This window comes from Akebia trifoliata, chromosome 14 (genome assembly GCF_017979445.1).
Source record: "Akebia trifoliata isolate Shusen 1 chromosome 14, ASM1797944v1, whole genome shotgun sequence".
NCBI lineage: Eukaryota > Viridiplantae > Streptophyta > Magnoliopsida > Ranunculales > Lardizabalaceae > Akebia > Akebia trifoliata.
Window position 1 is genome coordinate 17,127,654 of NC_141388.1, and position 16,263 is coordinate 17,143,916.

Genomic DNA, 16,263 nt, shown 5'->3' on the forward strand with positions numbered 1-16,263 from the left:
GGCCAGGGATAAGTAACTAAACAGTTTAAAAGTTACACATAATATCAATCATTCATACTCATTATACATTTGTCCTTTTATGCAAATAAAATTGACAACATTGAAATAATAGACATGCTTTGCAATTTATAATTCGAAATATAACAACAGATACATAATACAAGTGGTGGAGTAATGGAATTTGAGCGTTGGGATTCACGACTGGATCACTACCAGTCGGGACATGATGTTACTACGTAAATCTATCTTTTAGTTCCTGATTTTTGTGGATAGTCGTGTCTACTACGCTTGTAAGACCATTTATCCGGCTCAGGCGGGCCGTTTGACATGATCGTAAGCAATGGGTCTCTTTTCGATGTGTCAGAACGTTCGACTACTGATAGAGTGTTAGTGATCACTGACCAATCATCTTCCTTTATGCCTATCAGGTGTGCATGTAATTCCCAAAATAACACTCCACTCGTATACGATCACCTTTATAATACACGTTCATTGGTAAAGATAAGAAAGGAATGGACTCGAATTCTAGTTGTGACTCCACTCTCATACGCGTCCCATACCACGTATGAGCTTGGTGGTCCCTACCGTATATCCCAAGATAGTACACCCCTCCGGATGATGTGACGCACTATCCCTTCATGCATTCACAAACCCTTTAACAGCTCACAAAATAGTTACACACACACACACACACACACACACACACACATATATATATATATATATATTTCATTTAAAACAAAAGAGAAATTAACAGAACATGGTTGAGAATGGATATCCAGTTCTTACCAAGCAACGGTGGCCACCTGTAGACACCCCATTTTTGCATCCGCCTGATTAATCAAGTCGTCAACCCGATCGCAAAGGTTCCCAATGATGGATGTCTATTCCAATGCTTTATTTTGTTACCAGATATGTTTCAGAAATCCGGATGAGGTATCTCGAACTGACAAAACATAGAAACCACGCTACGCTAGGAAAATACGACCCTAGAAACATAGAAATCATCATCTTGCAAACCAAAAAGAAGCTTCACGATAAAAATCACTAAAAATGACCAAATTACCAAAATACCCCTAACATCAAAACAACCTTAGAGCTTACATTACGCTTAGGAAAATCCGTTCAAACACATAAAACAACAAATCGAAACCAAGTAAACCACTTCGCCAATTTTCACAAAATTTGACAAAATTACGAAAATACCCCTCATAAAGTTCACGACCATTTCATACAAAAAAACTTCATGAAAGACAAAAACCAACATTCCCATTGAATTCCTTACGAAAAACTGATTCCAAAACATCCTGAAACATTGAAAAACGACTTAAAACGTAAAAAATCCTCTCCGAGGGCAAAATGGTAATTTCACAATTTTCATAATTAAAAAATTTGAAATTAATAAATAAAACATTAAATATTTAAAGTGAAACATTAATGAAATTAATTCAAAACTTTGAACCTCAAAAATCGATTAATTGGACTCTCAGGCAAAATTGTTGAGGGTTCGTGGGATATTTCTTTAAGGACCCCTCCATTTGGGGGTCCAAAGAATTAAAGATATAATAGAAGGGGGTTCTCCAAAAATTAAAAGTAAATCAAGCAAGACTGAAGTCAAGGTATTAAAGTCAATCAAGTGAGACTGAAGTCAAAATTAAAGTCAATCAAGCAAGACTGAAGTCAAGGTACTAATCGAGTCAATCTCATAAGACTAAGGCCAAAACCCTAAATCAAAACCCTAATCTAAACTAATCAAGTCAATCTCATAAGACTAAGGTCAAAACCCTAAATCCAAACCCTAATCTAAAACTAATCAAGTCAATCTCATAAGACTAAAGTCAAAACCCTAAAACCCTAAAGACTCAGTCAAAACCCTAATTGAAACCCTAAAAAGAAACCCTAATCAAACCCTAAATGCTTCTAAAAACTTTATAAATAGGAGCCTCCACACCCTATTTTCGTATCAAAGAAAAAACCCTAGAAAAAGTAGGTGAAGAAGCCTCCATAACCTCCCCAAAACCCTAATTTTGGAGCCCCAACTCCTTCCCTAACACCCCTACTCCGATTTTAGTCTAAAAAACACCCAAAAACCTCTCAAAAACACCCCAAAAATCCACTACAAATTCAAAGCATCCAGATCCAAGTAAGAGACACCTTGCCTCGGAGATCAGGAATCAGATCCGGAGACAAAACGAAGCAAGGAGTACAGTACAAGGAACTGTTCATTTTCAGATCTGAGGGAATAGCACCTTTGCAGATCAAAGGTAAATTTTTATTATTTTTTTTTTAATCTAGTTTATCATTAGCGATGTAGATCTATTTGGGATAAGTAGAGACCGGCATTGGCCGGGCGGGGTTGGTGCCTAACACCTTCCAACCTCGTAACATGATCCCCGGATTCAGATTTCTATGTAGATTAGTTCTTTTTTTATCCATTGTAGAGTCATTTATGGTTCCTAGACCTAAACTAGGTGGCGACTCCCAAACCTCAAGGGTCAAAAGCGGATCCGCGCACCCCGCGGATCGAGGGCGCTTTCAGTGGCGACTCCGCTGGGGACATTGAGGATCAGACTTGAAAAGCCCCAAGTATGGGAGCATCGCTAAAATAATCTAGATTTTTCTGTTTGCTCGTTCATTATTTGCATCTTTGTTTTTGTTTTTATATTTTTTTTTATTTCGTTCGATTATTGAGCATGCCATTTTTTACTTTAAATATTTGACTCCGGCATATCATTCTTGTGAATTAATCAAAGGTCATCTTAGGTGGTCCTAAATAACGAAGGGTTTTTGAATGGTTAATTTTGTTGAAGATAATAGTAATTAAGAGACTGTGACGTTCGATTTTTTTACATGTGTAGATTTTTTATTATTTTTAATTTTTTTGTAGGGTGAATGCGATTGATCATAGGATAGTGTGTTGTTTTCTTTATAAAATAATTTTGAAAAAAAGTAAGTAATTAGTTTAAATAATTTGTTTTTTTTTTTTTAGGAAAATAATGTTGACGGCAAGAAGGAAATCACAAAAAAGAGTTTATTTTTTTAAAAAAATTTGTTTGGAGGATGTCAACAGCAATATGGGGGCTGATGTGTAGCAAAAAGAAATCCATTTTTTTTAAAAAAAAAATTCAGTTTTTTTGTGTTCTGTTCACAGCAACATTCAAATGGTGTGTGATAAAATAAAATAATATTGTTCTATTCACACACCATCTTCCCAAATGAATTAAACGCAGGTTCAACGTTCCAACAGTGAGTTTTCCTTTTGAATCTTGGTTTTTTACATTTTGTTTCATCGTCCCCAACGAAGAGACCTTTTTAAAAAAATCTGTCTCTCTGCATTTTGACTCATTTTGTTCAAAGAAACGACTCTACCCGATCGGTTTTTAAGAACGAGTTCAGCGTCCTAAATGGTGATTGATTTTGCAAATTTGTTTTTTTGTTACCATCTTCTCCATCGTCTCCAACAGAGAGACGTAGTTTAAACCTGGTTTTCACCATCTTCTTCATCGTCTCCAGCAGAGAGACTCATTTCAAATCTGGTTTTTACCATTTTCTCCATCGTACCCAACAGAGAGACGTAGTTTAAATTTGATTTTTACCATCTTCTTTATCGTCTCCAACAGAGAGATTCATTTCAAATCTGGTTTTTACCATGGAGAGACTCATATCAAATCTGATTTTTTACCATCTTTTCCATCGTCTCCAACAGAGAGACGTAGTTTAAATCTGATTTTTACCATTTTCTCCATCGTCTCCAATAGAGGGATTTATTTTAAATCTATTTTTTACCTTGCTACATGGTCTTGAGAGACAACTCTGCCCGATCAGTCTCGATCCATAAATCTAATCAGTTTACGAGTTGGAGCATCAAAAAAAAAAAAAGAGATGAATTATGTGTTGCTGGCAGCAACATAGATGAATAAAAAAAAGCAACGCTTGTTTGAGAGTTGCGATGGCAGTAACATGGTAAAAAAAAAAGAAACAGTTTTGTGAGAGTTATGATAGCAACCATGTGTTGCTAGCAACAATTTTTTTTAAAAAAAAGGGGGAAGGAGGTTATTTGATTTTAGATCTCCATGCTAGCGATCATCCATTTATCTTCGATCCAATGTGCCTTAAAATTCGGAATTATTTTGGACCATCCAAAATGACCCTTGATTGAAATACATGAATAAATATTTCGGATTAAATGTTTGCTTTTAACATGGATATATGCTTGATATGTGTATTTTCAATCATGTGATTCGAATAGTGTTGATCTCGATTAAATATTCATGTGATTGGGATCAATCATGTGATTCGAATAGTGTTGATCTCGATTAAATATTCATGTGATTGGGATAATGTTTTATTACGATCCATTTTGTAATGATTGGTTTGATTGGATCCATGGGCCCATTTGTTTGAAAAAGCCCCGGGCACACCCCACCCTGTTTTGCACACACCACATGCACGTTTACCGCTTTACTCACTTACACGTCCCATTTAGCCAACGTGGCACTAGTGCGTGGCCCGGTCTCTTCGGAGACGCGACGTCATTCATGAAACCCACAACTCCAGTCACATACCTTAGGGTATATCAAACTGGGGGCATCAATACCATCTGATCAGGTGATTCTGAGAAGTATGTTGATGCACCCAGGCTGGAGCGACCTGAGCCTTTGACCTATTGTAAGCCACACAGTCACATGTCCCGATTGCCAACGTAGTACTAGTACGTGGTCGATCCCCTCGTGGGATGCCAAACCATTTATGAAAGCTACAACTCTTGACTCGTACCCGTGGGTATAAAAAGTAATCTAAGTATATCAATTGCACTTCTTGGTCAAAACCGGTGCCTAAGCAGATCTTGCCCCGCTGTACCCTACTGTACGAGGGGGATAGACTACGTCTATTCTAGACGAGAGGTATTTAAGTGGGCCCTTGCTCAGCATTGTGCGCCACCTCTCAACTGGAGATCAAACTGGCTGTTTTTGGCTTCAGAGAAGTGAATTGAGGTTTTAGATTATCACCTATACGGTATATCAAACCAAATCACCACGTATCGAAAGGTATATAGGTGTGCTTGGGCAAGGGTGGCCAGATAAAAATGCATTGCACGTAGTAAGCCTAGAGTCTAGAAACCTTCCCCATAGGTCACGACTCGAACTTATCGTGGGTGTTCCCGGGTTGTTTATTGAATGAATACCTGTTGATTGGTATGTGAGTGATGTGAATGGTGTAGATCAGAGTGTATGATTGTCCTCAAGGATAAAAAATGTTATTTTTGAAAATCAAAATGGGTGCACCGACCCAATAAAAAATCCATCTCTTGCAAATGACCCAGCCCAACTCGATCTAGCAATCCTGATGGACCGGGCCATTTAAATCGAAATAAAAATCAAATTTTCAAAGAAGAAAAATAGTTTACAAAGGGAAAGTATTTTTCAAAAAAAAATATTTTTCAAAAGAAGTGTTTTCCAAAAAAGTGTTATTCTCTAAAAAAAATATTTTCTAAGAAAAAACGTTTTCCAAAAAATATTTTCCATAAAAACAAGATTTTCCAAGAGAAGATACTTTCCAAATAAAAAACTATTTTTCAGAGAAAAAATATTTTCCAGAAGAAAATGTTTTCCAAAAGAAAAGAAAAAAAATGAAAAATAATTTGCAAAAGATCTATTTTTGCATGAAAAGTTTTTATGGACCTTGGAAAACTACCAAAAAATGTTGCAAAAAATAATCAGATTTGTGAAATAAAAACATTATTTTTCAATATTTTTCAAGAGTGCAACATAATTATTTTTCTTCTGAATAATCATTGAATGGATGAATTTTTTAATGGATTGGTGCACAAAATTCAATAAAATCTCAGGATTTATTTAAAATGTTATCAAGGGGTGACACTGAAATTGGTTAAATTCACCTTCAAAGAGGTTTTAAGGGTTATCATTGTATCTAAGCTCAATCGTCTATCGTCTAGCTAGGGTTGTAAATCCGGTCAGTTAGAGTAAACGTCAATATCAAGTCAACAGTCAGAAATGACCTCAAAATTTCTCAACATCATCCAGTTGTTCTTTGAAAATCATAGTGCTTCAATCCTACCGGTTGTAAGCAATGTCTCAGTTCTCATCAAGCCCGTTTTGGGTAGTCTTAAATTTTCATAAGTCATTTGGGTTAGTTCGAGTCTTTTTTTCTAGCAAGGTCATGTCTTCCTTAGATTGAGTCTACTTTTTCTTATTGAGTCAAGTTAGTTTGTTGAGTCTATAGAGGTGTCTGTCGCTCCCATCTAAAATTGATCAGATAAAAGAAATTTTTGAATACCTCGAGCGCATTAACGAATTAACTAATAATTTGATAGATTTCATTTCTGAACAAGAAGATAAGAGTCGGGCTCAACCTTTAATCGAGAAAGGAAAGGTCTTTGACCTCGAAACAAAAAATAATTCCTAAAGAGATTCAAATAGAAACCATCTTATCCCTAAAGGAACACGAGGGGATAATGAATTGACTCAGAAATTTCAAAAGACTTGTTCATGTGATCATATGAGGGTATGCTAGGTATAAGTTTGGGTGTTGTTCAACATGGAATGGATACTCGTCTATATCAAGGGAATCAAAGAAGATGTTATAAAAATGTATCAGTGCTATCCTCACTACATCTTGAGTTTCAAATCATATATTATCAGTCGATATGGGAGTACCTTTTGAACTAATCTCTGATAATGGGTCGTGCTTCAAAGCATAAAACATTACTCTATGTTTAAAGTTGAAGATCCGACAGCACAAATCATCCCCCTACCGTTCTCAGATCAATGGAACGGTTGAAGCAGTCAGTAACAGTCTCAAGACTATCATCAGGAAAATGTGACAATCACATCGAGATTTGTTAGAAAAATTATCATTCACGCTATTGACATATCGAACTTCAATTCGATCCTCTATTAGAGCTACTCCCTACTCTTTAGTGTATGGCATGGAAGCAGTCTTGCCAGTTGAAATAGAAATTTTGTCTCTTAGGGTCTTGTTGGAAAATCATTTGCTAGAAACAGATTGGTTTCGTCAGCAGTATGAAGAATTAAACTTGATCGAAGAAAATGAGTTAAAGCCCTGTACCATGTGCAAGCTTATCTAAGAAGAGTCACCCGTGCATTTGACAAAAAGGTCAAAGCTCATCATTTACAGGTCAAGGATTTAACTATCAGACTTCAAAGAAAATTGAACACTCCTCCTCGATTATAGGAGAAAGTCTGAACCAAATTGGAGAAATTCATTCATTAAGGAAATACTGTCTGGAAAAGTCGTCAGACTTCAAGATCATGATGGAAGTGAACTACCAGAGTCAACCAACTTTGACCGGATCAAATGGTACTACATTTAAGGAGGCCATCTTTGGCCGAATCAATTTTCCTGCTACCCAGTTCATTATCTCCTTTCTCAGCCCTTTGCAGCCTTCTAAAAAAAAAAAAAAAAATTGTGCCTTTTATTTCTTAGCCCGATCACCTAACCTAGGGGAGAGAATCCGAACTACGTTTTGGTCTGATCCCAAAAAATTTGGGGTACGTAGGCAACCTGAGAAGTTACTTCAGGCCCGACCACACCAAAATAAAAAAAATAGATTTCCCGATGAAGAAAAAAATTTAAAAAGAAAAAATTCAAAAGAATGGGGAAGAAAATTCAAGAAAAAGTTTAAATGAAATGCCACACAAGGGGCATTTGGGTTTTTGAGCCTCAAAATCCCTTTCATTTTACGCCTAGTCCCAAGCCTACCTATAAAAGTCCTCCTAAGTACCGTGTGAAAAGGTTAAGGAGGGTAGTAGAGCATGATCAGACAGTAATTCTAGAAGGTCAGAGGAAAAGAAAAAGAAAAAAATGATGAAGCCTGCTAAGTTGAAAACCCGAAAAGGGCGACTTAGGCAAAAATTAAGGCAAGCTCGCAAAGTTGAAAATCTGAAAGGACAACTTTGGCAACAATCAGAGCCAAGAAAAAAGAAGAAGCTCGCTAGATTGAAAACCTGAAAAGGCGATCTAGGCAAAAGTTAGAGCAAGCTCGATAGATTGAAAACCTGAAAAGGCGATCTAGGCAAAAGTTAGAGCAAATAAAAAAAAAAAAAAAAAAAAAAAAAAAAAAAAAAAAAAACAGAAGAAAATCCCAAGCTGAGAGCAGTTCGAGCTAAAACATCAGAAGTCCGAATAATCAAGTTCAATACTCAGTTTAAACCAGGCATAGATTCAGAAGCCACAAGTATCTTGTCTACGATCGATCTGAAAATTCTTACTTCCCCAAGTGAACCAATGGAGAGAATGATGAACTCTATGATGAGTCTTAAAAGGAAATATTTTGTTCTCTTGAGCCTGACTCAAAATCTTTAATAAAATTAATCAAAATTAAAAGTTGGATCTTTATTGCGCTTGTGGTAATCAAATATTTCAAACCTTCATACAAGGGGCATTTTTTCTTTTTTCCTCTAGATATGTAATTTCCCCCCTTATACTAGGGGCATTTTTTAATGATGTGTTCAATTATTTTCAATGCCATGTTTATTGTCAAACTAGGGACATTTTGTTTTTGAGCAATGTTAATCCTAAAAAAATAATGAGAACTCCAAATTTAAGGTTACTCTCTTGATAACAATTTTTCAAAAAACTTTTGAGGTTCAAACTCAGGTTTTAAATGTACAAAACTTTTTTGATAAATCCTTGAGGTTCAAACAAATGCATTCTGAATCTCACATAGGAGATAGGACATCCATTCTGTCTCAAATTTATTCATTCCCAGATTCAACCACTCTTCTCCGGACTCATTTTCAATCGTTTCTCTCCCAGATTTATTTCTTTGTTCTCAGTTTTACTTGCTCAGTCTCCGCCAAGGGTTATCTTGGATTTTACTCAGATGCCGCCAAGGGTTATCTTGGATTTTACTCAGATGCCGCCAAGGGTTATCTTGGATTTTGCTCAGTTTCCGCCAAGGGTTATCTTGGATTTTGCTCAGATTCCGCCAAGGGTTATCTTGGATTTTGCTCAGTCTCCGCCAAGGGTTATCTTGGATTTTGCTCAGATGCCGCCAAGGGTTATCTTGGATTTTGCTCAGTCTCCGCCAAGGGTTATCTTGGATTTTGCTCAGTCTCCGCCAAGGGTTATCTTGGATTTTGCTCAGATGCCGCCAAGGGTTATCTTGGATTTTGCTCAGTCTCCGCCAAGGGTTATCTTGGATTTTGCTCAGATGCCGCCAAGGGTTATCTTGGATTTTGCTCAGATTCCGCCAAGGGTTATCTTGGATTTTGCTCAGATGCCGCCAAGGGTTATCTTGGATTTTGCTCAGTCTCCGCCAAGGGTTATCTTGGATTTTGCTCAGTCTCCGCCAAGGGTTATCTTGGATTATGCTCAGATGCCGCCGAGGGTTTTCTCAGAACTATGCTCAGATGCCGCCAAGGGTTTTCTTGGAATTATGCTCAGATACCGCCAAGGGTTTTCTTGGAATTATGCTCAGATGCCGCCAAGGGTTTTCTTGGAACTATGCTCAGATGCCGCCGAGGGCTTTCTCGGAATTATGCTCAGATACCGCCAAGGGTTTTCTTGGAATTATGCTCAGATGCCGCCGAGGGTTTTCTCGGAACTATGTTCAGATGCCGCCGAGGATTTGCTCGAACTATGCTCAGCCAGATGTCATCGAGGGTTTGCTCAGTTTATGCTCAACCAGTTGCCACCGAGGGCTTTCTCGAATTATGCTTAGTCAGATATCGCCGAGGGTTTTCTCAGATTATACTTAGATAGTTCATTACTCTTTCACCCCGAGTAGGTAGAGTAGAACTCCAGGAAATTAGTCCATTACTCTTTCACCCCGAGTAGGTAGAGTAGAACTCCCAGAAAAAATAGTTCATTACTTTTTCACCCCGAGTAGGTAGAGTAGAACTCCCGAAAATAGTTCATTACTCTTTCACCCCGAGTAGGTAGAGTAGAACTCCCGAAAATAATTCATTACTCTTTCACCCCGAGTAGGTAGAGTAGAACTCCCGAAAATAGTTCATTACTCTTTCACCCCGAGTAGGTAGAGTAAAACTCCCAGAAAATAAGTCCATTACTCTTTCACCCCGAGTATGTAGAGTAGGACTCCCAGAAAAGATAGTTCATTACTCTTTCACCCTGAGTAGGTAGAGTAAAACTCCCAGAAAAAATAGTTCATTACTCTTTCACCCCGAGTAGATAGAGTAGAACTCCCGAAAAAGAATTCATTACTCTTTCACCCCGAGTAGGTAGAGTAAAACTTTCCAAAAAAAAAAAAAAAAATTGTTTATTACTCTTTCACCCATGGTAGGTAAAGTAAGACATTCAATTTTTTTATGCTCAATTTATGCTCAGTTGTGCTTAGTTTATGCTCAGATTTTACTCAGTTTCACACAGTGCACACACTTGCACACTTGTTCTTTTAGTCAGGGAGAATTCTTTAAAATTCAAGGATCTGACGCCATCAGTGAGAGCTGTCGCTCGAGGACCTGACAACGTTTTAGTTCGGGGAGAGCTTTACCCTCAAGGATCTGAACACCCCGACGAATTGCTAAATCAGGCTGCAAAATGAACTGTCACTAGCTTTGGCATTCGGATATCGCACTATCTACCAAAATAGATTTGCTATCTAGTTTGCTTCATCCCTCTACCAAAGAGGGGCATCTGTAGACACCCCATTTTTGCATCCGCCTGATTAATCAAGTCGTCAACCCGATCGCAAAGGTTCCCAATGATGGATGTCTATTCCAATGCTTTATTTTGTTACCAGATATGTTTCAGAAATCCGGATGAGGTATCTCGAACTGACAAAACATAGAAACCACGCTACGCTAGGAAAATACGACCCTAGAAACATAGAAATCATCATCTTGCAAACCAAAAAGAAGCTTCACGATAAAAATCACTAAAATGACCAAATTACCAAAATACCCCTAACATCAAAACAACCTTAGAGCTTACATTACGCTTAGGAAAATCCGTTCAAACACATAAAACAACAAATCGAAACCAAGTAAACCACTTCGCCAATTTTCACAAAATTTGACAAAATTACGAAAATACCCCTCATAAAGTTCACGACCATTTCATACAAAAAAACTTCATGAAAGACAAAAACCAACATTCCCATTGAATTCCTTACGAAAAACTGATTCCAAAACATCCTGAAACATTGAAAAACGACTTAAAACGTAAAAAATCCTCTCCGAGGGCAAAATGGTAATTTCACAATTTTCATAATTAAAAAATTTGAAATTAATAAATAAAACATTAAATATTTAAAGTGAAACATTAATGAAATTAATTCAAAACTTTGAACCTCAAAAATCGATTAATTGGACTCTCAGGCAAAATTGTTGAGGGTTCGTGGGATATTTCTTTAAGGACCCCTCCATTTGGGGGTCCAAAGAATTAAAGATATAATAGAAGGGGGTTCTCCAAAAATTAAAAGTAAATCAAGCAAGACTGAAGTCAAGGTATTAAAGTCAATCAAGTGAGACTGAAGTCAAAATTAAAGTCAATCAAGCAAGACTGAAGTCAAGGTACTAATCGAGTCAATCTCATAAGACTAAGGCCAAAACCCTAAATCAAAACCCTAATCTAAACTAATCAAGTCAATCTCATAAGACTAAGGTCAAAACCCTAAATCCAAACCCTAATCTAAAACTAATCAAGTCAATCTCATAAGACTAAAGTCAAAACCCTAAAACCCTAAAGACTCAGTCAAAACCCTAATTGAAACCCTAAAAAGAAACCCTAATCAAACCCTAAATGCTTCTAAAAACTTTATAAATAGGAGCCTCCACACCCTATTTTCGTATCAAAGAAAAAACCCTAGAAAAAGTAGGTGAAGAAGCCTCCATAACCTCCCCAAAACCCTAATTTTGGAGCCCCAACTCCTTCCCTAACACCCCTACTCCGATTTTAGTCTAAAAAAACACCCAAAAACCTCTCAAAAACACCCCAAAAATCCACTACAAATTCAAAGCATCCAGATCCAAGTAAGAGACACCTTGCCTCGGAGATCAGGAATCAGATCCGGAGACAAAACGAAGCAAGGAGTACAGTACAAGGAACTGTTCATTTTCAGATCTGAGGGAATAGCACCTTTGCAGATCAAAGGTAAATTTTTATTATTTTTTTTTAATCTAGTTTATCATTAGCGATGTAGATCTATTTGGGATAAGTAGAGACCGGCATTGGCCGGGCGGGGTTGGTGCCTAACACCTTCCAACCTCGTAACATGATCCCCGGATTCAGATTTCTATGTAGATTAGTTCTTTTTTATCCATTGTAGAGTCATTTATGGTTCCTAGACCTAAACTAGGTGGCGACTCCCAAACCTCAAGGGTCAAAAGCGGATCCGCGCACCCCGCGGATCGAGGGCGCTTTCACCACCCAGCCTAAAATAAAAATAGTACTCAACGCATGCACTAACATAATCTTAAATAAACATGCAACCCTTTCATTAATAATCTGGATATCCTTTCACCAACCTACACACAACATACAATGTAAAAGGCAGACATCACCCCTCGGGTGTGATTCTGATATTTTATCGTTTCATCCATTTCTCTATTCTTTTGATATTTTCACTTTTCGTCTTTTCGAATCAAATCATTCATTTTCAATCTTTCAAAGTCATTTTTGAGTTTTCAATTGAAAATCATCAAGGTTTCTTCAAAACGAAGTCCCGTGATGCACGGTACCTAAGCTGGCCAAAATAGTAAAAGCTGGTAAAAATTTGGCTAAGTGTTGGAAACTCAATTTTTCAAGCTTCTCAAAATTAAAAATGGGTTTTTGGAAATGAAAGCCTCAAGCACGAGATTTAACATCATATAAATTTTATAACCTAATTCAAGGTAACGCGAAATTTATTACATTTTGAAAATCTATCGAAAACGTCGAAATTTATGTTTTGTTCTTAAAACCAAAATTCAGATTTTGATCCTTTGAGATTTGGATCTTGAAACCATTCCCATTGTTCCGAAATGGGGGGTAAAACCTTAATTTCATTAAAGAACTTAAAGTAAATGGAAAGTAAAAATATTTTTAATGAAATGAAGGGTGGGAAATCAAGTATAGGCAATGAGGAAGTCAAGGCAAAAGTCAGAACTCAGTTCTGAAGAGAACTGTTTCTATCGGTGGCTGTCGGTGGAACCGACAGAATGCTCATCAGCAGGTGTCGGTGGGACCGACGACATCTGTCGACAGAAAAATTTTCTTACGGTTCTTGATTTTGTCGGTGGCAGAAGCCTCATTCTGTCGGTGGGACCGACAGAATGCCTTCGGCAGGTGCCGGTGGCACCAACTCTTCCGGTCGACAGTCCTGAACCTCACTCGAACCTTCTAGTTTTCAATCCCCTTTACGAATTCTTCTTCCATTCGATCCACCCATGAGTTTGTTATCAAAATTCGATAAAACCCATCAAAACAACTACTTTTACCATGAATTTTAAAACTAAACAAAAGTTTTCTACGATTTATAACTACAACACATTTTCAATAAAAATCTCTAAATGCACATTTTCAGAAATCTAAAGTTACCAATAGAAATTGAAAGTCACCTACCGTTGTGGACACCAAAGATATAAGCTAGCACTACAAATCAAGGTTGGATGGCTCGAGAGTCGAAGTTGGGTTGACTTGGATGCAAAATAGGTGAGGGTTTGCAAAGCATTTGACGACGAGGCTCTTCTTCGCTTCTATAATAAAGGGTAACTCTAACTCCTACTCGATGGAGCCTTTGGATGGAAGGTGTAGAGTTTCCTTCGCACTATATGACTGGTTATTGATGGAGGGTAGGGAAAACGAACGAGAATGGACAACCAAAGATAGTGAAGTTGTAGCCCTCGTCGTGGCCGACAACTTTGCCTTCTTCGTCGAGGTTCAACTCGACCTCGATCGCGCTAGAACTTGATGGAAATGGGTTGCAATCCTTAGGTTGAAAAGTGACTGTCGTTTGGTTCTATGGAGAAGAAGAGAAAAGAATAAAAAGAAACCACTCTCTTTTAAATAAAAGGCTTGAGGGATAAACTTGTAATTCTCTTTTCATTGATCCTAGTTTTGGCGACAACTCGGCCATTCAGACTCAAAAAATGACGAACGAGTATTCCATTTCGAATAATTTTTCGCTACGGATCTAATGGTTACGTCGAATTTTCCTGATTCTCCCTCTAACAAAAATTTCACTATTTGGATCCCACTTAACACGAAATTCGAGGATTCTATAACTTTTCCATCCGAACTCGAATTCGAACTTACTTATAGGCTAACGTATATATTTCTATCATTTTGAACCTAATGAAGAAGTCGATTTTTCATTGAAATTAATCATAACAATATTTAAGTATTTTACTCTAAGTTTCTCCTTCGATATTTTCCTCCAAATCTCACCATTTAATTTCCTCGAGATATGAGTTGAAAATCAGGGGTATTACATTCTCCCCCCCTTAATAAAAATTTTATCCTCGAAATTTGAATCATATCTTATCGGACTTTTTCTGCCACCCCACTAACACAACATGTATAACCAACAACACCTATATGCGATTATCATTCATTCAGGTCTTCAAGCCCATTTCTTTTATAACTCCTAACTGCATGTCACATAGTTTTCATCAACCCAATACATCCATCCATTAATCACTCTAAATCATTCACATGACCCAACTAATTTATCATTTGTATAATCATAAAATACAATCAACTCACATCATATTAATTCCCCACCAATTTCTATCAATAATTCTTTCATACCTCCTCTATCATTTATCATTGTTTTCCTTACCAACTACATCGCCCATTATGCGTACTTGTACCTATAATGAAAATCACTCTTTAATACGCTGTTTTACTACAACACCACTATACTAACACTACTTCGTAAATCACATCAAACCTTTATTCCCAATACACCAATATTTCTACATTTGACTCCATATTCCAAGTTTTGCTTATCGTGATATCTCCTGAGCCACACATCTTTAACTGATTGTCGTTGACCCGAACATTGCACCCCTTTGTGTCTCAACTTACCACATTCATAACATGCCACTACTTTTTTCTTTCGCTTGATTTAACATCATATGATGTTGTTTCTTACAAAACTTCTCCATTTTTTGCACGGGTACTTCTACAGTCTCGCTACTTATGTATGGTCATTTTTCCCGTGATCCTACTAGTTTCATAATTGTCTGTCTCTTGTTGGATCCTAACTACCCTTCTTCAAATAGGCTTGGAGGTGATGATTGTACTATCCTTATTTCTTCTCGTAGTCCTCCCTGTGCTGGGATATCTACTTTGGGGTCCTTTTGGGATTCATCCTTAAGATAGTGGTCGAGCTTTTCTTCTATCTTCTCTAACTTCTTTGTCAATTGTCCCACCATAATCATTTGGGCCTCAAACATCTCTGATTGTCTCTTTTCCATGCATGCTTGAATTTGGGATAATTCCGAAACTGCTCATATCAACTGTTCTATCTTGGTGAGTTTACTAGGCCCAGGTAGGTCTTCCTCACCAGTTTGACTCCGTATCATGGGTCTAGTTGTAACTCTATTTCCTTGCATTTTTCCTAACCTACAAGTTTAGTAATATATTATTTATCATAAGCAAGGCACTTCTTAGAACTACGCCAACGTCATTCTTATGGAAGTATTAACTACTATTATAATAAGGAATCTAGTAATGAACACCATTTTCATTACTACCAGAGTGAACCTAGAATCTTATCTTAAGCTCTACGGACTTCTAGACACGGAAGAGCTAGCGATCCCAATACGAAACTACTAAAGAGCTCGGATGTCGGGTTCCTAATGACGCTCTATAATTATCTCTAATGCCTGTGGTATCAGTCTATTCTCCAAAACATAACGGATCTGTGACGTCCCGCCACATGCTAACACAAATCTCAATGCCAAATCTCAAGGTACTAGGTGACACCTCGAAATTTCGGCATGGCCTCCTCTGAATATGTTAGCGTTCAACGGAACACAACACATGATAATCCAATATATAACAAAACCTGTATTTACAGATGCAAACATAGGAATTTAACAGCGGAAGACTAATTACATCTAACATGTAAATAGATCAGAGCGCGGAAGATTTAACAATATACAGGCTTACCAAAATACTCTCACTCTAACATAGGCATAAACTCTCAATTTAAAGATTTCATACATCTTGGATGAAACTGACAACACTAAGGAGTGTAGACCTGGTACTCACCAGGCAATAGACTCTGATCGTCGATCTGACTGACTAGATACTCCTCAATTACTGACT